This window comes from Mauremys reevesii, linkage group 2 (assembly GCF_016161935.1).
Source record: "Mauremys reevesii isolate NIE-2019 linkage group 2, ASM1616193v1, whole genome shotgun sequence".
NCBI classification, from domain to species: Eukaryota; Metazoa; Chordata; order Testudines; family Geoemydidae; genus Mauremys; species Mauremys reevesii.
In genome coordinates this window covers 45,852,577-45,877,931 of record NC_052624.1, presented here as the reverse complement: position 1 = coordinate 45,877,931, position 25,355 = coordinate 45,852,577, and the positions used below count along the sequence as shown (strand labels likewise).

General features: G+C 47.5%; 1 long non-coding RNA gene across 2 annotated transcripts; it reads left to right on the top strand.

The window, feature by feature from the left end:
- Nucleotides 1-7,826: 7,826 nt before the first annotated feature.
- On the top strand, nucleotides 7,827-25,004 carry LOC120398650. Of its 2 annotated transcripts, none has more exons than XR_005594605.1 (3): nucleotides 7,827-7,881; nucleotides 21,593-22,156; nucleotides 24,715-25,004. It is a non-coding gene; the product is annotated as an uncharacterized LOC120398650 (long non-coding RNA). The 2 variants fall into 2 exon arrangements; XR_005594604.1 differs by lacking the exon at nucleotides 7,827-7,881 and adding an exon at nucleotides 15,223-15,265.
- Nucleotides 25,005-25,355: the final 351 nt, after the last annotated feature.

Genomic DNA, 25,355 nt, shown 5'->3' with positions numbered 1-25,355 from the left:
GAAGTATAAAATTAGTGTAACAGAGTGGTGAGGCAGGCCCCCTACAGTTATTTATAACTTGGGTGCCATATAAATTCCAAACAGTTGCCAGGGTTACTCCATATTTAATTAGTATTAAGAAAAGGCAGAGAAATCATGACTTGCTGCTGTTTTTAGTTAAAATATGCACCGTGTAGTGGCAGGGACCTCCAGGAGCCCTTTCTTTTCTTTTATTTTTTCCCGGTAGTCTCTGCCATCTTCAAAGCAGGATGCAGTTCTCTCCAGAACTCTTCAGCACTATTTCATGTATCTGTCAGGGGGGTCACTGAAGAAGGCTGAGTGCGCAGCTTCTAAAGCGTTTTCCCATTCTTCTGGCCCATTAGTAAGGGACCAGGGCCGGTGCAACCATTTAGGCAACCTAGGCAGTCGCCTAGGGTGCTGGGATTTGGGGGGTGCCATTTTCTTCGGCAGCAACTGTGGCAGCCGGTTCTTTGGCTGCCCCGGTCACTGCCGGCATTTAGGCAGAGGGAGCTGGGGCAGGGGAGTGCGGGGAGGGCTGCCTGCAGCAAGTAAGCGAGGGGACGGCATTCAGGGGAACTCCCCGCCTCAGCTCACCCCTGCCCCACCTCCTCCCCGAGCACGCCGTGGCTGCTTCACTTCTCCTGCCTCCCAGGCTTGCAGCGCCTAAGCTGATTGGTGCCACAAGCGTGGGAGGCGGGAGAAGTGAAGCTGCGACGGCGTGCTTGGGGTGCTCCTGCGTGGAGCAGGGGTGAGCTGGGATGGGAAGGGGGGTGCCTCAGGGCGAAGGGAGGGAGCTGCCGGGGGGGCTTAGGGAAGGGGCATGGGCGGGGGCAAGGTGGAAGTTTCGCCTAGGGCACGAAACATTCTTGCACCAGCCCTGTAAGGGACTAAGCTCAGAACTCAGTTTCAGATTTCCCATATGATTCCTACTGGTCTGGCAGGCTTGCCCTAACTCCTCCTCCTTTTTTTTTTTATGAAATTGAAATAAACTCTGTCCCCTAATGATTTATATTGGACTGCTGAGAAATCCCACTTCTGTGCCCCTGCCACTTTAATTGGTTACATCTTCCAAAAAATACTAAGAGCTTCCTCCGTGCTTCTGATCGAGATCCACACCCATCACTAGCGACAGCCTGCCATTTTCTTAATTAGGTCCATAAGCCCACAAAAGAAAATGTTACAAACACTAATCTCTCTTCCTCAAGGAAAACCCCATTCTGGGCATCTCTTCTTATTGTCTGGGTAATTTAGCAGCCCCAGAAGCAAGAAATTATTCCAAAGGGGAAATCTTATAAGAGTTAAACAATGGCCAGGTCATATATGGTGGCACATCTACCAGAGAAGCCAAATAAAATTGGGGTTGTAGAGTGTTGTTTATAATGAGGAAGTTCAGGGCAGAGTTTTAAAGTGCAGCAATAATTTGAAAAATGACTATGTGGGGTTGGTTACACTTGGAGCTATATTGTAACTTTTACAGTCTGTAAGAGGGGGAGCATGTATCTGTGGCAGGCAAGGAGCAGACCAGAGAACCAATTGTGACTCAGTCACAATTTCATACCCCCGCTCCTTACTTACTCTTGGGAGGGAGTAAATTATTTCACTCACTTTTGTGCAGCTGCATCCTCCTCACCAGGTGCCTGGCCAGCTACTCTTGCCAATAAGTAGGAGGGTGAAGCCAAGGCTCCTCCCACTCCACACACCTCTGCATGCCCTTCCTCCACTCTTACTTGTAGCAGGAAGTATTTAGCAAGTTGTCACTGATCTTGCTACTGTGATGTCACAATCTGGGTAGGGCTTAGAGAGGAGGCCTTATTCCTCTGTCTGGATGAATAAAGATTGTGACAGTCTAGCCCAGTGGTTTTCAACCGTTTTTCTTTTGCAGACTCCTAAAAAATTTTGGATGGAGGTGTGGACCCCTTTGGAAATCTTAGATGTAGTCTACAGATCCCTAGGGGTCCATGGGCTACAGGTTGAAAACCACTGGTCTAGCCCCAATGACTAATAAATTTGCTCCATTGACAAGTTGAAAAAGAAGCTTTGCAACTGCAAGTGCTGCAGAGTCTCATGTGAACTGAGAGTCAAGCTGGGTACTTTTGGACGTGCACAGTAATGGTAACAGACTGTGCAAATGGAATATAGTTAATGGTTTTGCTAATGACAGGTTTCAGAGTAGCAGCCGTGTTAGTCTGTATCTGCAAAAAGAACAGGAGTACTTGTGGCACCTTAGAGACTAACAAATTTATTTGAGCATAAGCTTTCGTGGGCTACAGCCCACTTCTTCGGATGCATAGAATGGAACATATATTGAGGAGATATATATACACATACAGAGAGCATGAAAAGGTGAGAGTTGTCTTACCAACTCTGAGAGGCCAATTAAATAAGAGAAAAAAACTTTTCAAGTGATAATCAAGATAGCCCAGTACAGACAGTTTGATAAGAAGTATGAGAATACTTACAAGGGGAGATAGATTCAATGTTTGTAATGGCTTAGCCATTTGCAGTCTCTATTTAAGCCTAAGTTGATTGTATCTAGTTTGCATATCAATTCCAGCTCAGGAGTTTCTCATTGGAGTCTGTTTTTGAAGCTTTTCTGTTGCAAAATTGCCACCCACAGGTCTGTCATTGAATGACCAGACAGGTTAAAGTGTTCTCCTACTGGTTTTTGAGTGTTATGATTCCTGATGTCAGATTTGTGTCCATTAATTCTTTTGCGTAGAAACTGTCCAGTTTGGCCAATGTACATGGCAGAGGGGCATTGCTGGCACATGATGGCATATATTACATTGGTAGATGTGCAGGTGAATGAGCCCCTGATGGTATGGCTGATGTGATTAGGTCCTAGCCAAACCGGACAGTCCTGCAAAAGGACCGCCCCCAGGCCCATTTCTGAGGCGTTGGTTTGTAGGAGGAACTCTCGGTCAAAATCGGGGCTGGAGAGCTTGGCATGACTGGTCTTTAAGGGTTTGGAAGGCCTGTTGACACTCGTCGGTCCACCATACACACCGGGGGCTGTCCTTTTTCAGGAGTTCTGTTCGCGGAGCGGTGATGGAGGTAAACCCGGGGACAAATTGACAATAGTAGCCTGCTAACATCAGGAACTGCCTCACCTGCCTCTTCGTTGTGAGAGCAGTGTAGGCCTGTAGCTCCTGGGCCCTCCGCACTAATGGTCATACTTGGCACCGCCTGAGGGTGTACCCCAGATAGGTGGTCTCCTTCCAGCCAATCTTACATTTCTTATGATTGGCCGTCAGCCCAGCATCCCACAAGGCTCGTAAGACAGCAGCAACTTGGTTAAGGTGATCTCCCCGCCACACCAGTTGCTGCTGTAAATCACCATGTCATCAAGATAGGCAGCCGCATAGGCTTGGTGCGGCTGGAGGATCCGGTCCATCCACCTTTGGAAGGTGGCTGGGGCACCGTGAAGGCCAAAAGGCATTCGGGTAAATTGATACAATCCAGTTGAGGTTGCAAAGGCCATCTTCTCTCGGGCACTTGAACTCAAAGGGATTTGGCAGTACCCCTTTGTGAGGTCCAGCGTGCTGATGTACTGGGCATCTCCAAGACGATCTAGGAGCTCATCAGCCTGTGGCACTAGGTCGTCAAACTTTGAAATGTTATTGACCCATCTAAAATCAATACAGAACTGGACCGTCCCATCCGGTGTCACAGTGGATTCCTCCGTTGTCTGGGGTCAGCCCCTGGTGGAGGCATCTAGCGGAAGCCCTCGTTCCCTCCGGACTACCTGCCGGGCTTTGCCGACATCCCATCCATCGGAGGGTCGTAGGTCCGGTTGGGGCCCGCTCTTCTGGCCTCGAGCCTTCTCCCCCTGGGACCAGGTGGGTACGGCTGTTGGAGGCCGGGGCCCTGGTCCGATAGGGGTCTCTGCCACTAGGAAGTCTTCCATCAGGTCTACAGCCTGAGTCAGCATTGCCGGCTGATGGCGCATGACCTAAGTCCTTCCACGAGCTGGTAGGATAAGTAAAAAATGCTCCAGCACCACTTGTTCCACTACCTCGACCCGCGTATGCTGTTCTGGTTGTAGCCATTGCCAGCTGGCCTCTCTCACCTGCTGGGCTATCGCTCAGGGATGAGCTGCGGGAGGGTAGGTCTTTTCGCGGAGTCTTCGCCAGAAGGTCTCGGGTGATTTCCAGGGCATCGAGGATCGTGGCCTTCAGCTGCTCGTAGTCATGAGCCTCGGCCACAGGAAGCGCCCTATAGGCGGCCTGGGCTGGGCTGGTTAGTACAGGGCTAGTAACGTAGCCCATTGGGCCGTCAGCCATTTAGCAGAGGAGGCAATCCTCTCAAAGGTGACTAGGAAGGTCTCGGGGTCATCTTCAGGCCCCATCTTGGTCAGGCATAACGGGGTCTGGGGGTCCCAGGGCCGCACTGGGGTTGGGAGGCCCTGGTGTTGACCACAGGGCCGCAAGTTGTTGCAGACATTGCTGCTGCTGCTCGCAGTTCTGGGCCCCCAGCTCCTGAACCAGCTGCTGCTGTTGGCTGCCGAGTTGTTGCAGCAGCTGTTGCTGCTGCTGTTGGCTTTCGGCGAGCCATTTAATCAGTCATTCAACCTCCATCTTCTGCGTATCTCGGAAGGGGGGGAGGCTTCTAAACTACTTGGCCGTCGGGGCATCCCCTTATCGCAGGGGAGGAGATGGACTCCCCACTTTTGGTACCACTCCTTCTGTCACCCCAGAGGAGGGAGGTCACTGAAGGGTTGGCGGTAGCCTGCCACCAAGCTCGTCTCAGTTTAACTGGGGCCGGGACTTGCCTGGGCTCAGGCAGCCGGCGAACAATAGTCTTAAGGGGCTGGCTATAGCCTGAGCAGGGCTCAGGCAGCCAGCAAGCACTACAGTCTCAAAGGTAGGCTGGGGCCTGGGCTTGCAGGGCTCAGGTAGCCAGCAAACAGTCTTATGGGGCTGGGGCCAGTCCTCTTCAGAGCGAGAGCCCCTTGCAGAGGAACAAGGGTCAGCCACCCCGGTGGGGGGGAACGCGGGCCCTCCCTACTCCACCGCGTCCCAGCCCGGGGCCCTGGCGGGCAGAATCAGCTACCCCAGGGTCGTCGGGGATCCAGCCGCAACACCGACACTGGGGCTCTGGGATTTGCAGCCAGCCCTACGGTGGCTGCCCCTGGGCCACTTCCTGCCTCCGCTGGGGTGGGTACCTCGGATGTCCAGTCGTCGTCCAGCTCCTCTGGGTAAGCAGCGTTTGGCATTCCAGGCCAGTTGTCGTCCGCGTCTGGGCCTGGGTCGAGCCAGGCGGGGGATCTGCTCCATGCTGCTCCGGAACCGGCGGGACGTCCTTCCCCCTCTGCAGGCTTCCCCCCGAATGGGCTGTGGGTCTGGTCTTTTATACTGCCGGCCACGCCCCTTTCCTTCTGGCGAGGGGGGTGGGGCGGCCTAGGCTCTGCCCTCAAGGGGCATGTAAGACTCCCTCACTCACCCTGGAGGAGGGAGGCCAGTCCGCCTCACTACATGCAGTCTTCACCCACCTCTACTGATGTCCATGTGACTACAAAGTGGCTACAACAAATGCAACAGACTTCTCCACACTATACTATAAATGTCCATTGTGTCTGAATGGTTAAGCCACCTCTAAAGAGTATAAGCACAGTTAAGTTTCCATGATTCAATCCTTGAACTCTTATTCGAGACTGACAAGGTTAGAGTGTGGTGGTTTCTGTGATGTGGACACCTGTCCACTAGGCCCTGGCCAGGACCCCTATTCATTTGGCCATCGAACACACATCAGATGGCAATAAGTTTCTCTCAGCATTGGTCTGTGCTACAGTCAAACTGCAACCTGGAAGTGAAAAGCCATTACCAATGCTGAGAGCCATCAATCAACTATTCTTCATCATAGTAGAAAGCTGTTCTGGATACTGAACATATTCCAGAAAAAGAAACTAAAAAACTGCTTTTGTGTATTTCAAAAATACATTTTTACATATCATATAATTTTGCTCTGCTCCTAAATCAGATTCTTAATCTTTTTTTAGCCTTTATCTGTACTTATAGATAAAAATGAACAGAGAAAAACAAACCACATATTAAATTCTACAATGAGACCCTGACACATCTTTGAGAGTTTTCAGATCAACAGAGAGGAAATGTGCTTTGTTACTTATGATTAACATAGCTCAGTTTAAACAGGCGAGTGGAGAAACTATGGTTTGCCAAGAAAGAGAAGGAAGATGACTTATGTCAAATACATCATATTCATAAACAATCTCTAGTTTGTATCAGTGTTATGCTTTGCTTTAAATTGTATTACTTTGATGGTCCCAAGAGAGCGTACTTGAATGCTACCTTGTCCCTTCCCCTGCCCATCAATGAAAAAGCTTCATAGGTTTTAAATGAAGTAGGTGCAAATGCTCCATACTGAAACAGTCTGGGGCAGGAGGAGAGGAAATGAGCCACCCAGGGAGTGTTCTGTCAGCCCTGCTCTTCTTGGAAAAGCAGCTGATTTAATATTTGCAGCTGCTGCTAACAAACACATAAACTGTGTCCTTATAACTTGGTTTTACTATATGTCAAACCACAACTGCAAATATTTCCATTTAAATAATGCAAGTGCAATCTGATATGGTTAGCCGCCTCACTTTATTGCTGTTTTATCACCCACCTCAGTCGGGGCTTCTTTGAGTGGGTGGTGCTGCCTCAGAAAATTGCCAAATCAAAACAGTCATAATTATTTGATTCATTCAATAAAGCAATCTAACAATTTATGTAAGTTTGTAACTACCGAAAGATTATTTACAAAACATTATGTTGCTATGGGATTCTTTCTGCTTTATTCATTGAGATTCTGTAGTTCAAAATCAGTGACACACCATTTTCCCATTTTAAAAAGTAAATTGTACCTGCATGGAAGAGCAAATTTAAAACCCCATACTACCCGAGAATGTTTGTTTTACTGGTATTATACTAAGGGCAAAATTGTGTCCTTCAATGCATCTGTGCAACTCTTACCAAAGTAAGTAGGAAGGTGCAAGCATTTGACGAACACAGTTTGGTCTCCTTTTGATGTACACCTATAACTCTTATTAATGTGCATGAAAGTTACACAACTCAGTGGAGAAACCAGGGCCCAGCCTAGAGCTGGGGAAAATATTAGACTCATACTTAGGAACGCTCAAATTTTTGAATGCATGGATCATCTGAACATGCAACCATGCTTCCTGTGAAATTTTCCATGTCAGCAGAAAATGTCACTGTAATTAGATATTACAGTTTTTGCATTATCTGGATGTCAGTAAAAACAGAGGCAGATTTTTGTTGTGCATTTCAAATTTTGAGCTGTGATTAGTCACATAGTGGAAGTCACATGATATTTCTTCTGGTTTTTTGACTGGCTCCGTTTACCAACTTGGCTATGCAGAAGATATTTTGATTTATTTAACTGAAGAAGGGGGGCTGCTGCTTGCTTGCTCTTTGAACTCATCAGGAAAAAAAACAGCTCAGAAACTTCTCTCATTTGCACTGATGTAAATCCAGGGTTACTCTTGTAACTTTCTTTTCTCTAGCAATCACTCTCCAGATCTTAAGGGGTAGATTTGGCGTGTGTTATACAAGAGGTCAGACTAGATTATCAACAGTGGTTCCTTCTGGCCTTGGAATCAATGAACCTATAAGGACTGAGCCCTTGATCTCTGTCCTAGATTCCTTTTAGCTAATGGCGGCAGCCTGAAGTGACTAAATGTTGCTCTCTACTGAAGTGGCAAGAGGAGAACTAGGCCACTTACCTTGCACTTGACACCAACAAACTCTCCACTATATGGAAATGGCAACCACCCCATTAGGCGATACCTCCACCCTGAGGACACTGGACAAGACAATGTGCCTCTCATTGAGGGAAGACAAATGGAAAACTGCTGGAGTGGTGAGTAAGCATTTAATATTCATTAATCAGTTTTTAATTCATGTTTGTCCAAGCCTGTTGAGGTTTCCTCATCGCTAGATTAATACATTGCAACTGTAAGGCCGGTTTGCTGTCTGCTTTTCAATGGTTTGATGATGGGAAGGCTGGATTACTGCCTGCTCACCTCTTATTTGAGGGGGGCTATATATGGCAGAGGAGTTTTTGTTTGTTTGCGTTTGATACGATGGTTTGACTGGCATATTGTGGTGGTTCTACTGTAATTGTGCCAAGACATGGGAGCATTGAGAAAATGTGTGAAAATTGTATAATATCAGGGATATCTAAAGGAATGAGACAAGACCACATTGTCTAAAAATCCAACTTTTGTACAGCCAGAGCTCTCACAGCAGCTCCTGCCTTCCATAGAGCTGGCAACAGGCAGCACCATCCTCCACAGGAACACTTTGTTTCTATCCTATTCCACCTGTTTCTCTCAAACCAATCCCACTAGCAACCCAGATGCTGGGAAGGAGGAAGCCCATTACCACCAAAACAAAATTCCGATAGTTTACTATTATTTATATGGTGCCAACCATATTCTAGGTGCTTTATACATAGGTTTGAAAACCAAGTCCCTTCTTGGAAGAACTTGTGGTCTAGACAGAGACAATTCACAAACACGGGTGATGCACATATGGCTTGGGAGGGGTTGGGAATCAATGCAAAGCAATGTGGTTGAATCGTGTTGATAAACATGCATCTTGTTAGTTCTTAAATTTTTATTTTCAATTTGAGTTTAGGATTTGGTCTTTTCAAACATCTATTCATTAACGCTCCTCTGGGGAAGAGAGGAAGGCTGGCGTTTGGCGACCTTTTTGAAGAGACTTGCTTTAAGCAGGAGTAGGTGGGGGTATGATGGACTGGATCAAGTGTTGCAGGTGTACAAGGCTGTGTCGAAGAAAGCCTAGCAACAAGAATGGGGGAGGAAATGAAGGAGTTGTTCAATAGTGTAAGTTGCCAAGACAAGGGGCATTGGGCAGAGATGGGGGAAGAGGAGATGAGACTAGAGAGAAGATTATTCCGAACTGAACTCAGTGTCCAAAAGTTTAAAATTGAAGTGGAAAGTAAGATGCCAGTAAAAGTGTTTGCTTTAAAAAAAATATGTTCTCCTTATTGCAGCAGCAGGCAGAGTTATTTATAAGGGAAAAGGAGATTATTTTGGAGATTCACAGGTGATTCTGTCCAGTTCTAACAAAGTGGCTATGAGGAGCGTACAAACTTGTCCACACCTCAGAATGAACTTGTGTGGATACAGGTTAGATTCTCTAGTGACTTGTCTTCATATTTGCAACCCTGGGAAGGGACATTTGTTTGGGACTAGGTAGAAAATCTGTCTGTCCCTGCTCCCAGGGCCGGCTCCAGACCCCAGCGCGCCAAGCGCGCACTTGGGGTGGCATTTTGCCGGGAGGGCGGCAGCGACTCCGGTGGACCTTCCGCTGTCATGCCTGCGGGAGGTCCACTGGAGCCGCGGGACCAGCGGACCCTCCGCAGGCACATCTGCAAGAGGTCCCCCGGAGCCGCGGGACCGGCGTGCTTGGGGCGGCCAAATTCTTAGAGCCGCCCCTGCCTGCTCCTGTCTGAGATTATTATTTTACGGATCACCATTGGCATCACTCCTATTCCTATCTGTATGTAGTGTACATGTCGTGAGAATCAGTAATGCTTGCAGTACGCTACAGGAATCTGGTGGGGAACAGGTTGGTTTATCAATTGCAGATGCTGTTCTTTGGTGCAGTTGTGCATACACTTTATTGTCTAAAATCTGGCTATGACTTCATTCTGCTGCTTGTGAGTGATGCTAATCACTTTTTCTGATGGCCTGGCCTAAATTCTATTGTGGATATCCCATGACTCTCTTGCTTAATTTGAGGCTGGGGGACATGGTGGCAATTGTGTCTTGAATTAATGACATTCTCTATTGTTGATTCAGTGAGTTTTTTTAGGAAGACCACACAGCAGACACATGGACCAGTGATTGGACCACTGACCATCTGTGTGAGAACGCCAACAGAGTGAATGAACCCTGTGGAAGCAGGGCCATCCCTAGCTATTCTGGGGCCCTACGCAGCCCACCCCCCATGGGGCGGGCAGCCTCGGGGGGGGGGGCTGGCCCCAGGCCTCCAGGAGGGGGCAGGGCTAGCTTGGGGGGGAGGGGGAACAACCCCTCAGCACTCACTGGCAGCGCGGCTGGGGCTGGGCCGCTGTACTTCCTGCCACTGGTGAGTGCAGGCCCAGCCCTGCTGCAGTCCTCAGGGAAGTAGGGGTGGAGCTGGGGCGGAGCAGGGGCAGGAAGAGGCAGCGCGGAGCAGGGGTGGGGGCTTTGGAGAAAGGGTGGAATGAGGGCGGGTCTGGGGCAGAGCAGGGGCAGGAAGAGGCAGGGCTGAGGCGGAGCAGGGGTGGGGGTCATGGGGAAGAGGCAGAGCAGAGGCTGGAGCAGCATGCAGCTGCGCAAGGCACCAGGAAATGTGGTGCCCCAAATTCCCTGGTGCCCTACGCAGCTGCGTACTTTGCGTATGGGTAAGGACGGCCCTGTGTAGGAGGAAACTTGGACAAAAGGAAGGGGATCAGCAGTAGCATGCTAGAGTTCTCTCCCTCACCTGCCATCCCTCCCTTCCTGTCCATAACACACAAGTAATATGTCAAAGGTGGCTGCTGAGTCACTTGCTACTGAAATTTTGCAAGAAAGATATTTTGAACAAAGTTGGTTGTTCTTGTTTTTGAGAGTTTCAAAGTGAAAAGTAAGTAACCATACGTCCAAAGTTTCATGGACATAAAACCTAAAACAAGATGTTAAATTATGAGTGAAATATGATTTCCTCCCCCCATCTTTATCACTTAAGCAAGGAAGTGTAAAAATGTGCAAGTATAATATAAAAATTCCAAGTTTGTTAAGAGTTCTGTCAAAATGGCCTTTATGCTTGATGCCATCCATCGTGAGTGATTCTAGGGCTTTATCACTTGTTTCCTGAGAGGAAAATGCAACTAAAATGCAAGCTTTACTGATAAGCAAAATATCAGGTCATCAAGAGTTCTTCTAAATCCTTTTTCTATTTAAATGTTTGGTTTTTGAAGAACAAGATACAATGCAACACAAGAACGCCTACAGAAAGAATGAGCACGTAGAGAGAATGAAAGACAGGTGGGAGTATAATAGAAAAGGGTAGGTGTGTGAGTGTTTAAAATAACTTAAGTACAGCTCAACAAAGTACGCCTCTACCCCAATATAACGCGACCCGATATAACGCGGGTTCACATATAACACAGTAAAGCTCTGACACGCTGCTCTGAGCAGTGTGTTAAGGGTGCCGGACCAGGCCGGGGCTGAGGGGTTTGATAAGGGGCAGAGGGTCTCGGGGTGGTCAGGGGCTTTCCCTCCCCCTGGGTCTGGGGGGAAGGAGCTGTGGAAGGGCACTTTTGGGGACCCCGCAGTCCCAGAGTGGCCTGGGGGATTAGCGGGGGGCCAGGAACAGCCCTCTCTGCTTCCCTTGCCCCGGCCCCAGCCAGGTCGCTCGGGAGAGGAGCCTTGGGGGAAGAGATCCCCCCCTGCACTCACCATCAGTGGTGGAAGCGGAGCAGCCCGGCCCCAGCCCACTCCACTCCACCAGGTCCCAGCTGCAGTGCTCAACTTCCTGCCGTCAGTGAGTACAGGGGGCGTCCTTTCCCCAACCTACCTGCACTTACCTGCAGCGAGAAGCGGAGTGCCGTGACTGGGAGCTGGCAGAGTGGAGTGGGCTGGGGCTGCCTCGCTCCACTTCCTGCTGCCACTGAGTGCGGGGGGGGGGTCCTTTCCCCAACCTCCCTGCACTCACTGGCGGCAGGAAGTGGAGCAGCCCAGCCCCAGCCAGCTCCACTCCACCAGCTCCCAGCCATGGCGCTCCACTTTCCACCGCAGGTGAGTGCAGAACCTTTCCCCAGCCACCCCCCAGTGACACGGCTGGGGCCTGGGCAAGGAAAGCAGAGCGGGCTGGGGCCACATCGCTCTGCTTCCCGCCACAGGTGAGTGCGGGGAGGGCATCCTTTCCCCAACCTCCCCACGCTCACCAACGGCGGGAAGCAGAGCGTCGTGGCTGGGAGCTGGCAGAGTGGAGCAGACTGGGGCCGTGCTGCTCTGCTTCACGCCGCTGACGGTTAGTGCCTGTCGGGGCAGGGAAGGGGGTGGATAGGGGTTGGAGCAGTCAGGGTACAGGAGGGTAGGGTAGGGGGGTGAGGTCCTGGGGGTGATTAGGGAGGAGGGGTCTCTGGAGGGGGCAGTCAGGGAGCAAGGAACTGGGGGCGGGCAAAGCAAGTTTGATATAACAAAAAGGGTGGGGATGGTCACGCGCAGCCAGGCTAAACAGGCCTCCACACCTAACTCCATTCCTGAGCCTCCAATAAGGACCCAGCCAGAGGTGGAACCAGACCCCAGACCACAGTCTATGGCAGCGGTTGTAGATCCAATTCCTGGGACCCAGCTAGAACCAGCCCAAGGATCGGAACTGGTGGAGCAGTCAGCACCAGAGCCTGTGCTTGCAACCCCACCAGAGTCAGGGAAGCCAGAACCAAAGGGTGACACAGAGTCTGCACCTACAGCAGCAGCTAAACTGGTGCAAGAAGCTGAACCAGAGCCTGAAATAAAACCTAGTGCACCAGCGGAGAGCGGTTCACAGTCGATGGAGACACCCCCATCACCTGCATTGCTTCCAGTGGGAACAAGCCCAAGTCTACAACCCAGCGAGGAACTAATGTCTCCAACATCAAGGGAGAAGTTCCAGGCAGAGCAGGAAGTGAATGAAAGACTCAAGGGAACTTGGACGGCAGCACGGAATGACCCACCGCCTCTCAGCTCTTCTAATAGATCCAGGTTTATTGTAGAAGGAGGACTCTTATACAAGGAAATCCTTTCTGGTGGGCACAAGGAGGACTGGCGTCCTCAGACAGTTGGTAGTTCCAACTAAGTATAGGGGAAAGCTCTTGAGCTTAGCCCACGATCACCCTAGTGGCCCTGCTGGGGTGAATAGGACCAAAGACCATTTGGGAAAGTCATTCCACTAGGAGGGAATGGGCAAGGATGTTTCTACTTATGTCCGGTTTTGTGAAGTGTGCCAGAGGGTGGGAAAACCCCAAGACTGGGTCAAGGCCCTTCTCCAGCCACTCCCCATAATTGAGGTTCCATTTCAGCATGTAGCTGTCCATATTCTGGGTCCTTTTCCTAAGAAGGCACCCAGAGGAAAGCTGTACATACTGACCTTCATGGATTTTGCCACCCGATGGCCGGAAACAGTAGCTCTAAGCAACACCAGGGCTAAAAGCATGATCCAGGCATTGGCAGACATTTTTGCCAGGGTAGGTTGGCCCTCCAATATCCTTACGGATTCAGGAATTAGCTTCCTGGCAGGGACCATGAAACATCTTTGGGAAGCTCATGGGGTTGCCAGCCCTTACCACCATCAAATGAATGGCCTAGTGGAGAAGTTTAACGGAACTTTGGGGGCCATGATACACAAATTCGTGAATAAGCACTCCAATGATTGGGACCTAGTGTTGCAGCAGTTGCTCTTTGCCTACAGGGCTGTACCACATCCCAGTTTGGGGTTTTCACCCTTTGAACTCGTTTATGGCCACGAAGTTAAGGAGCCGTTACAGTTGGTGAAGCAGCAATGGGAGCAGGTTACATCTTCTCCAGGAACTAAAATTTTGGACTTTGTAACCAACCTGCAAAACACCCTCAAAGACTCTCTAGCCCTTGTTTGAGAAAACCTATAGGATGCTCAACAAGAGCAAAAGGCCTGGTATGATAAACATGCCAGAGAGCGTTCCTTCAGAGTAGGTCACCAAGTCATGGTCCTGAATGCGCTCCAGGCCAATAAGATGGAAGCATCGTGGGAGGGGCCATTTATGGTCCGAGAGTGCCTGGGAGCTGTTAATTACCTCATATTGTTCCTAGACCCTACCCTAAAACCTAAAGTATATGCCCCTCTGAGAGTGCATGGGCCTCTCCAGTGGTTCTGGTTCCCAAACCAGATGGGGAAATCTGCTTTTGCATGGACTACCATAAGCTAAATGCTGTAACTTGCCCAGAGAACTATCCAATGCCATGCACAGATGAGCTGTTTGAAAAACTGGGATGTGCCCAATTCATCTCCACTTTAGACTTAACTAAGGGGTACTGGCAAGTGCCACTAGATGACCCAGCCAAGGAAAGGTCAGCCTTCATCACTTATGTAGGGTTGTATGAATTTAATGTGCTCCCTTTTGGACTGCGAAATGCACCCGTCACCTTCCAGAGACTGGTAGATAACCTTCTGGCTGGATTTGGGGAATTTGCAGTCGCCTACCTTGACAATGTGGCCATATTCTCAGATTCATGGGCAGAACACCTGGAACATCTCCAAGCTGTCTTCCAGCACATAAAGGAGGCAGGATTAACCGTTAAGGCAAAAAAAGTCAAATAGGCCTAAACAGGGTAACATATCTTGGACACCAGGTGGGTCAAGAAACTATCAACTCCCTACAGGCCACAGTAAATGCTATCCAAAATTGGCCTGGCCCTAAGTCAAAGAAGCAGGTCCAATCCTTCTTGGGCTTGGCCGGGTATTACAGATTATTTGTACCACACTACAGCCAAATTGCCACCCCACTGACTGACCTAACCAGGAAAAATCAGCCAAATGCAGTTCAGCGGACTGAGAAATGTCAGAAAGCCTTTAACCAGCTTAAGGCAGCCTTTACATCTGACCCTGTACTAAGGGCCACAGACTTCAACCCACCTTTCGTCGTAACACAGATGCGTCCAATCATGGTGTAGGAGCAGTTTTAATGCAGAAAGGAACAGATCAACAATTCCACCCTGTCGTGTTGCTCAGCAAAAAATTTTCTGAGAGGGAAAGCCACTGGTCAGTCTCAGAAAAAGAATGTTACACCATTGTGTATGCTCTGGAGAAGCTACGGCCATACATTTGGGGACGGCGTTTCCACCTGCAGACTGACCATGCTGCACTGAAATGGCTTCACACAGTCAAAGAGATTAACAAAAAACTTCTTCGGTGGAGTTTAGCTCTTCAAGACTTTGATTTTGAAATACAACACATTTCAGGAGCCTCTAACAAAGTGGCTGATGCACTCTCCTGGGAAGGTTTCCCAGAATCAGTCGGATAAAAATGTCTCTGTATTGTAAGTCATTGTAGTCCTTAAAATGTGGAAAATACTGTTTAGTTCTTCATGTAATTAGTAGTAAAATTAGAGGTGCATGTATCTTATTAATTCAATTTTCCTAAACCTCCAGGAAGAAATCCCAGCCCATGTGGACCTCACCTGAACCAGGCTTGCCAACACCATCTGTGATTTGGGGTGTGTGTGAGAAATGAAGGTGGGGAGCTCCCTTTTATGGACACTCAGCTAGCCAGTAGCTATAAAATCCTCTGTTCTCTAATTGCTCTACCTGTAGAGTGTTAAAAAGTCTCACTGCTATGGATAGGTAAAAGGAAGAGAGTGGGCACCTGGCCAAAAGAGCCAATGGGAAGGCTAGAACTTTTTAAAATTGAGTAAGACTCCCTTTTTGTCTGTCTGTTGTTCTCCCAGGGAGAGGCAGACAGGGCAACAGCTATACTATAAGCAGGGGCGGCTCTAGGTATTTTGCCGCCCCAAGCACGGCAAGCAGGCTGCCTTCGGCGGCTTGCCTGCGGGAGGTCCCCGGTCCTGTGGATTTGGTGGCATGCCTGCGGGAGGTCCGCTGAAGCCGTGGGACCAGCGGACCCTCCGCAGGTGTACCGCTGAAGGCAGCCTGCCTGCCGCCCTCACTGCGACCGGCAGAGCGCCCTCTGTGGCTTGCTGCCCCAGGCACGTGCTTGGCGTGCTGGTGCCTGGAGCCGCCCCTGACTATAAGAAGCTTGGGCCAGATATTAAAAAATCATCAGTATCATACATAGAAACTACTCATTTAAAACATCAAATCTGTAAGTAGGTCAGGAAATGTTTAGGAAGATGCGACTAGGTTTATCCCTTTTATTTCGTTATGGCTTGTGGATTCCTCTGTGCTATCCCCAGGTGTTTTTGCTTGTAACCTTTATGCTGGACCTTAATTCTTGCAGTTGCTCTTTTAAAATCTAGCAATAGCCTGAGTTTCCAGATGTATTTTCTTTCTTTTTTTATTAATTTATTTTTAAGAACAGAATTGGATTTTTGTGTCTTAAGAGGTTTGCGCACATTTAATTAGCTGCTGGCAACAGCTGATTTCCTTTTTTTTTTTTCCTTTCTCAGCTTTTCCGGGGCAGATGTTGAAAGGGCTTGAGGGGACCCTATAGGAAGGAATTCCCAAGTGCGCCTTCCTGGGCTCTCAAGGGGGTTCTGCACTTGGGTGGTGGCAGAATCTACCAACCCAAGGTCAGAGAGAAGCTATAGCCTTGGGAGTTTAATACAAGCCTGGAGTGGCCAGTATTAATTTAAAAAAAACAAACGAGGAATCCTTGTGGCACCTTAGAGACTAACAAATTTATTTGGGCGTAAGCTTTCATGGGCTAAAACCCACTTCATCAGATGCATGGAGTGAAAAATACAGTAAGAAGAATATACATTATAGCACATGAAAATAGGGAAGTTGCCTTACCAAGTGTGGAGTCAGTGCTAACGAGCCAATTCTGTTAAGGTGGAAGTGGCCTATTCTCAACAATTGACAAGAAGGGGTGAATACCAAGGGAGGTAAAATTACTTTTGTAGGGCTAACAAGGCCAATGAAATCAAGGTGGCCCATTTCCAGCAGTTGACAAGAAGGTGTGAGTATCAGCAGAGGGAAAATTACTTTTTGTAGTGACTCATCCACTCCCAGACTTTATTCAGGCCTAATTTATTAAATTAATTCCAGTTCTGCAGTTTCTTGTTGGAGTCTGTTTTTGAAGTTTGTTTGTTGAAAAATTGCCATTTTAAAGTCTGTTACTGAGTGTCCAGGGAGATTGAAGTGTTCTCCTACTGGTTTTTGAATGTTACAATTCTTGATGTCTGATTTGTTTCCATTTATCCTTTTACGTAGAGACTGTCCGGTTTGGCCAATGTACGTGGCAGAGGGGCATTGCTGACGCATGATGGCATGTATCACATTGTTAGATGTGCAGGTGAACGAGCCCCTAATGGTGTGGCTGATGTGGTTAGGTCCTATGATGGTGTCCCTTGAATAGATATGTGGACAGAGTTGGCAACGGGGTTTGTTGCAGGGAATGGTTCCTGGGTTAGTGTTTTTGTTGTGTGGTATGTGGTTGCTGGTGAGTATTTGCTTCAGGTTTGGGGGCTATCTGTAAGCGACGCTGTACTCAGACTCAAGAGACAGATGCCAGGAAGGCCACTGTTATTCACTGCATTTTCAAATAAGAATTTTAATGGGTCTGTAACTCCCATATACGGTTAGACTGTAAGTTCTTCAGTGCAGTGGCTGTCGGTTTGTTATGTGTTTGTACCCAACCTAGAACAATGGGGCATTGGTTTGCTTTCTGTGAGAGTAAAGAAAGAACCTACAAAATTCCTCGGTGATATGAGGTAGGATAGGAGTAGGGTGACCAGATGTCCCGATTTTTATAGGGACAGTCCTGATATTTGGGGCGTTGTCTTATATAGGCACCTATTACCCCCGTCCCAATTTTTCACACTTGCAGTCTGGTCACCCTAGGTAGGAGTCACCTCCCTGCTATATCCCCAGCACCCGATGATAGTGCAATCCAAAGTACACATTCCTGGCCCTTAAACCAGGGTTAATCCTCTCACTGTTGCATAGCCACGCAATGTGGCTATTCTAGCCCTATTGCTGTATGTGCAACCCATCACAGGGAGAAAATAGATATATCTAGAATCAGACATGTGAGCATGGGATTTGAAGAGCTCATATGCATGAGCTATTCTTCTCTAGCTAATCCGCAACTCACTCCGACAGAATACATTTTTTGTTTTACTTTTGGCCTTCTCTGGCTGACCTCCTCTTGATTAAGCCAGGGCACTGCAGGGCCAGCATACATGGCCTTCCAGGACATGCACATCTAAAAAATCCTATGTCTTTTCCGCTTGCTCTGACCTTAAAATGGGGTGGAGAGGCGGAGGAGATTTAAAAACAAGGAAATGACTCTTCTGGAAGGAAAGAGAAAAACAATACAGCTACTTGCAGGGACAGAGGGGGAGTTTATTCCCTTGTGCCTACCTCCCAGACTGAACATCCAGGGAGCCCCAGGGTACCTCCACTGCAGGTAGAACCTGAACCTCAAGAGGGCAGAGCAAGTCTGGCTGCTGCTAGAGAGCTAACACCTCTTCACAGCCCTGGGGCTGACTCCACCACCACCACTACCTCACCTCAGCAACAAACTGCTCATTTGCTCTAGGGTCGGATAGTCTGAGAGGGAAGAACAGGTTTAACCAATGCAAACTTTGAAGTGTAATCTACCTTTTCAGTATTTTCTCTCCCATCATTGCCAATTATCAAAGTAATACCTCTTTGAAAGCCATCTCCTTTTATCTGTTTCTTTCCCTGATACCAGAGTCTTCTGGGTGTGGGATCATTATTCACTACTATGGAGATGATTGAAATAGCACACAAATTGGATTGTGATGTTACATGAATAAATGCACATTTATGGCAACTTGTGATAGAAAATAATTTAAACCATTTTGCATCATAAAACTGAAATTGAGGCTGGGTCTACACTAGAAACTTGTGTTGCCATAGTAATGTTCAGTAGGCATGTGACTTTTTACAACATTTCTATACTGGCAAAAGCCTGGGTGTAGCCACAGATTGGGCTTGTCTACACATGAAATGCTACAGGGGTTCAGCTGTAGCACTTCAGTGTAGATACTACTTACACTGACAGGAGTAGTTCTCCTCTCAGTGTAGGTAATCTACCTTCCCGAGAGGCAGTAACAAGGTTTTTTTTTTCACATCCCTGAGCAACGTTCCTGGGTCTACCTAACTTTTTAATGTAGTCCAGGCATAACATTGCTTTTGCCAGTGTAGCTTATTTTTCTTGGAGAACCAGCATAAACCATATCAGCAAAAGTACTCTTTATACCAGCTGCATCTCCACTAGGAGGATTTGCTGGTATAGAGAGGAAGAGAGGACACAATTCCATTAATTTAACGGAGTTCAACCTGCTTATACCAGTGGTGAATTTGTCCCACTATTTTCATCTCTGTATCTAGTTCAACAATGCAATCATTCTTACAAAACAGAGAAATCTCCTGTATTGACCTATAAATGTACAAAATGGAAAACAGGAAGTTTACCCCAGTGGTTATCTTGGGCACATATTTAAATAATATTCTAAATAAAACAAACAAAAGTAGAATATAGTTTTTCTTTGAAATAGTACGTTCAGTTTTATAGACTAATGTTTCAAAACTATATTTCTTTCTCCAGCAATAACCTGCCTTTGTGCCAACTTCTAAATAACCATAAATTTCATTTTTATAAAACTTAATGAATACTTGGCCAAGATGCTGTAACTATTGGCTTCTACCTTTGAGCAGAAATGGAAAAAGTGGACACTGGGTAAAATGGAAAAAAGATCACAGCAAATCCAATATTGCATTTTGCATTTAATGTGAAGGAAGCTTTGTTTTCATGGTGTTGCAATTTTCAGTGTTTTTAATCTCAAAGTAGCTGATCAATTTAAGGTAAGTGGCAGGCATTTGGCCTAGTTCCCAGGCTCTGCTTTCCTCAGAGAAAAGAAAGGATTCAGGCAGACACACAGACAACGGGCATCATCGGTGGCTCTCACATTCCAAACATTTTAGCACAGATTAAGTTGGAATGGTTTTACTGTTTACTGAAATCTCCTAGGTGTTGCATTTTATCCCCTCTGGTTGTGGTTATCCAGGTTGAGCTTCTCAGGTCAAGACCTCCATGAGGAAAAATGGTTTGTAGAGCCTTGAAGGGAAATACACATCATAGGTCAGGACTTCTTATTAAAATGCAATTTCAACAGCTTATTGCAAAATGTAAGTCCCCAGACAACAGGTAATTTAGCGCTGAACTTTTTCCTAAGGCTTACAGCGAGGCGAGAGCTGTTTTACATGCATTCCAGAGGAAAAAGCGAAGATAATCTGCTTAACAAGGACAAAACCTCAGCACTTTGTGTGTCTGGAAATAACTAACAGATAATTAAGTGTTATTTTTAGTCCTTTTTTCTTTTGGTATAATAAATATAAACTATAATGTGTTAATCACATTTGGCTTATTATATAATTGCAAAAATCACTAGCTCCTTTAAAGATGGAGGGAGGGATTTTATAAGTACAAAATGTTCCTTTTATCATAGACAGATCTTAGACACTTAGGCCTCAAATCCTGCAAACGCTTTCTTCCACAAGTAACTATGCATGTGAGTAGTCCCTACCCAAGTGTGTAGTTATCATGTGCACAATGTTTGCAGGCATGGAATCATAGTAATGAGGGTAAGGATGAGGACACTCTGGGGCTGTGTTTTCTTATTGGTAACTTTGTAGTGGAAATGCTTTTTCAGCTATACCACCTTATTTTCAGGCAATAATAACTTTATTTAAAATATCTTTTGGAATGAAATATCCTGTGTCTATTCTCAGCCCAAAAGTTAATTTGTTTTTGTTTTTTCTGAGGTTTGATCAAATTCAGTTTGGTTGCTATTACCTGAGCATGACTAAATTGGTGTTTAATAAAAAAAAGATTTGTCACAGTAAGTGTCTGAAAACTCATAAAATAGTTTGTTTAAAAATTCTGTCATTCCATGGCTTTGTCTCTGTTTGAAGATTTTCTACTCTCTTAATAATGTCTGGAGGAGTAATGTTCCAGATGTGTAATCATTTGAAATACATGTGTGTCCTCCTTTATACAAGTGACAGAACTGAAATGACCCCTCCTCAATGCCACTAGAGTCCTGATGCCTCACAAAAGTGCAGTGAGAGACATCAACATGGTGCATCCAGGTGCCAATGCATTTCTTGGAAAGTGCCATAGGTCAATTACATATTCAAATACATTTACCGAGGCCCCTTTTTTACCCTCAATTCATCCCTTAAAAACATGAAAATCAGACAAGCTGATTTTTCTAAACAAATAAGTTAAATACAAAGAGCTACATGTGTCACCCGTGGCTAAGAGATGGAAAAAGTGGTGGTGGTGATATGGTAACAATCTACAAATATCTGATGGATGTCAAGAAGCAAGAAGGGAGAGGAATTGCTTATAGTGGTGTGATGGGGGTATATAGACCACATACATCAATAGAGCAGAGAAAGGGTTAAACACAGACCCTAGGAGAAGCAGGAAGTGGACCAGCTGGACTCAGTTGCAGCTGCTGCTATAAAAAGGCTTTGCTTTAGCAGACAAGGACTGGGATTGGAGAGGAAGGAAATTCTCCTACAGAGCTTGGTTTAGTTCTGAAGGGAAGGAAGTTCATCCCTGATGGAAGGGCTCAGGTATCTGACAACTTGAGAAGCCTGCAGTGTCTGGTTCAGAGGCCAGTACACCTAGTGGACAAAAGCTGCCTTTGGTCAGCAGCTGTGGTTTTTCACTGGAGTTGTCTAGAGCAATCTGTGCCCTAATCTTCCTTTGGGAGAAGGCTGCAGTAAGCTGCAAGTTATGCATTTACTGTGGGTAAGGTTTTATGGTAAAATAGCTGAATGTTATGAAAGATACAAGTGTGCCTGTGCTGCTCCCTGCTACTATACTTCTCTATATATTGGCAGGTTCCAGCTCGCTATGAGAATACTGACCTCTCATCCCAATGGGGATGATCTTCCACAGAGTAGAATCCCACCAGGTCTCTCCGGAAGTGTGGCCTATGAGAAGGTGTCTAGACCCCAACCACCATTAAGGTAGAGAAGGAGTTAAGACAGACTCAAGAAGTGGCAAAAGGTGGATCATGTAGACTCCTGGCAATGACTTTGCTCCAGAGAAACCACTCCTTGACAGAAGGGGATCAGCTGCAAAGAGAAGGAAGCATCTTTCTGAGAACCCTGAGGAAAGAGCTCAGACCTTAACCGGAAGAAAGCTGAGGAAAGGACCTGTGTATAGCATCAAACAAGAAATCCTCCTTCACACACGTGAAACAAAGGAGCTATTTTAAAAGTCTTCATTTTAACAAACTCCCTTATTTCCATACAGTCCTCTGACTCTTCCCACCACTCCCATGTTTGTATGGAGCCTTTTTACAGGGAATACTCTTAATTGAAAGTCTGCTAAATGGCATCAACTGTCCTCAGCGGGGGTGGAAAAAACTCAGTCAACATAGTATTTTTCAGATGCTGCAGGTAAAGTCCTTTTCTGTTTCTCCTTAAGACAAATGCATGCAAAGGTAAAGAGAAAAGATCAATGATTGGTAGATAAATGCAGCTTCTGTCCCTGATACTCACGGCTCACTTGCTAGAAGACCACAGGCATAGCATATGGCACACAACCCAGTTAGTCAATCCTGGACCCTGGCTTTACTCCCCTGGCTCTGGAAAATGTTTGGCTGGATGGCTCGTATTTTCATTTGGCTAGCCTGTGGAAAACAGAGGGGCATTTATTAACCAAGATTGGGCTGTTCAGGAATGGCCTGTAGTTTGCCAAGCTAATCACAGCAAAGGGTTGCAAGATTAGATTTGTCCTGTTTGACTAATCCAGACTCCTACTAGACAGAAGGCAAAAGAGAGGTAGAAAGAGGTAGGATGAATAAGGTATGGGTAAAAACTGACACATTAGAGGGGGATAATAGAAACACTGGACCTAAGTCTCACTTACACTAAAACCCCTTTACAGTTAGTGAGGTAGAGTGAGCTAAGCTGACTATGCTCACAGTTGAGGAGTGGTTTAGGACTCGAGATAGTGCTATAACCTGCCTCCTTCTCCACTAGCGAAGAATATCTTTCATGATCAGGCAAAAGAAGGTGTGATAGTAAATTCAGAGGCAGTCCTAGGAGAATGCTAAGAGTGCAGCTGCATGTTGGTGTCCTCTGGACCAGACATTCCCATGCCTCCCAAAACAACTACCAACTATAATCCCTTACTGCAGACAGTAGATAGCGCAGCAGCCCCCTGTTCCTCCTCCCCACTTGCTGGTTGCTGTTGCTATGCAGGGAGCTGGAGGGAAGTTAGTGCTTGCTTCTCGCAGCTTGCAGGTGTCCAGCAGCTACAGCTCCTACATTGCTCCATCCCAGGTTTTCAAGTTGGGCCCAGTCAATTGTCAAAGGAGAGTCCTATGCTACTGCACTCAATCTGTGTACCGTCCTGGGCCAGAATTCAGTTTAAATTAGGGTGACCAGATCACCCAGGTCAAATATCGGGATGCGGGGGGGCGGGGCGGGGGCAGAGGGGGAAAAATGGCGGCAGAGAAAAAAAAATCCCCCACCCCCAATTCCTCCTCCCTCCACAAGCGCTGGAGGGAGGCCCAGGAGACTCAGGGGATCACGGGGCCGGGGTGAGTGTGAGTCCAGCCTGGCCCCGAGCAGGCAGGACTCAGGCGCGGTATCTGGAGGGAGAGTACGGGGTGGCCTGCAGGGCCAGGCAGCGGCTGTTCTCCCCACCTGGGCAGCAGGACTCGGGAGCAGCCGTTGCTGCAGCTCCCACTGCCGTGGGGGGAGGAAGTGGCCGCTGGCCAAGCTCGGCAGCTGCGGCTCTGGCGCCCACGAACCGCCCGGGCCTGCTGCGGGGACCCAGCGCGCACGCTGCGCATACCCAGCCCCTGGCCACTCGCGTCTGGGCTGGCTGCCCAGCTGGTGCAATCCTGCGGGCGGCCTCGGAGTGGGGGCAGCAGGCCCAGCCCCCCGCATCCCGCTCGGGTCCTGCAGGGGAACGAATGGGGCTGGGCTGCCGATGCCTCCGCCACGGGATTGCACCAGCTGGGCAGCCAGCCCAGACGCGACTGGCCAGGGACTGAGCGCAGTGTGGCCCAGGCTCGGGGGGTTCAGGCCCAGGCACCAAAGCCGCAGCCGCTGAGCGCCACGTGCTTGGCCACTTCCTCCCCCCGCAGCAGTGGGAGCTGCAGCAGCGGCTGCTCCCGAGTCCCCTGCCCAGGTGGGGAGAACAGCCACCACCTAGCCCCACGGGCCGCCCCCCTACTCTCCCTTCAGGTACCGCGCCCGAGTCCTGCCTGCTCGGGGCCAGGCCAGACTCACACTCACCCCGGCCCCGCACTCCCCTGCGTCTCCTGGGCATGGCATGCTTGGCAAGAGGCGGGGATTTGGGGAGGGAGACAATGGGGCAGTGAGGGGGTGGGGATGGGGGTGAGGATTTGGGGAAGGATCCAATGGGGGAAGGAGGGGGTGGAGTCGGGGCAGGGGAGGGCGCAAGCCCTTCGGGCTCCGGAGCCTTTGCTTGTTTGTCCAGTGTCCCGACCTAACATTGGTCGGGACGCGGGACAAACAAGCAAATATCGGGACAGTCCCGATAAAATCGGGACGTCTGGTCACCCTAGTTTAAATGCATATCCACCTGATAGTTAAGGCCAAATGGGACTACTGTGTTGAAAATAAGATGTTTTACCTGTACACAAACAGGTAATACTGAAGGATCAGGCTGCTTAATATGTGATATTTGTAGCTACAGCCCCTTGAATAATATCAACAAAACAAACATTACATGACTAATGCTTTAGTTTACTGAGTGCAAGGATAACAGCCAAGAGACCTTCATTTAATCCCCAGTTAGGTCATTTATTATTATTTATTTCTCAACAGAACATCATGATTAGAGAGGAGAGTCGTAATTCTGATTATGTTAAAGTTGAGTCACTTATAGGATTGTTGATTGCAAATATCTGAGCTAATCTCACATACTACTAGGCATATTAGGTGACATTATCATGATTTCGTCCAATTTTTCATTACAGAAATCCTATGACAATTCTTTCTTCTGAGAGATTGCTAAGAGCATGATACTTCTGGGAGTCTGGATCTGAACCAATAAGGCAGAATGTCTCTAGCATCTTTCACAAAGGCACTGCAACGTTTCAGTCTGGTTCTTGGGGTTCCCTATCTAAGGTGAATTGGACTATACTGTGTGTATAACGGCTGAAAGCTATATCAATGTACATGTTTGATAGACTAAAAATATTTTAACAATTGAATTCCTTCTTACAAAGCCTCTCTGATTGGTCTCATAATTATATCCATATTTAACTCTGAGCTTTGGAGACTAGGTTCCTCTTACAAGCAGTTTGCCATTAAATTGGTTTTCAAGCTATAAAGCATGACATTTCTCATGTGCCAGATCACAATGTACACTTTCATAGTAATCTATAAACTGTTTAAATAAATCTGCTCTTAGAAACATGTTACTTTTTTTAAGTGTATTATGGTCAATTAAAAAACCTATCCTAGTAGCAAGAGCTTTGAGTGTATATAGTAGAAAGGTTCTTCAAATCCTCAGTCTGTTAGAAAATAAATGAAACAGACTGATATTTGTTAATTGACATCCTAACCAAAGTGTTGAAAGAGCAACTATGGAATTAAAATGTTAACTCTGCACTGT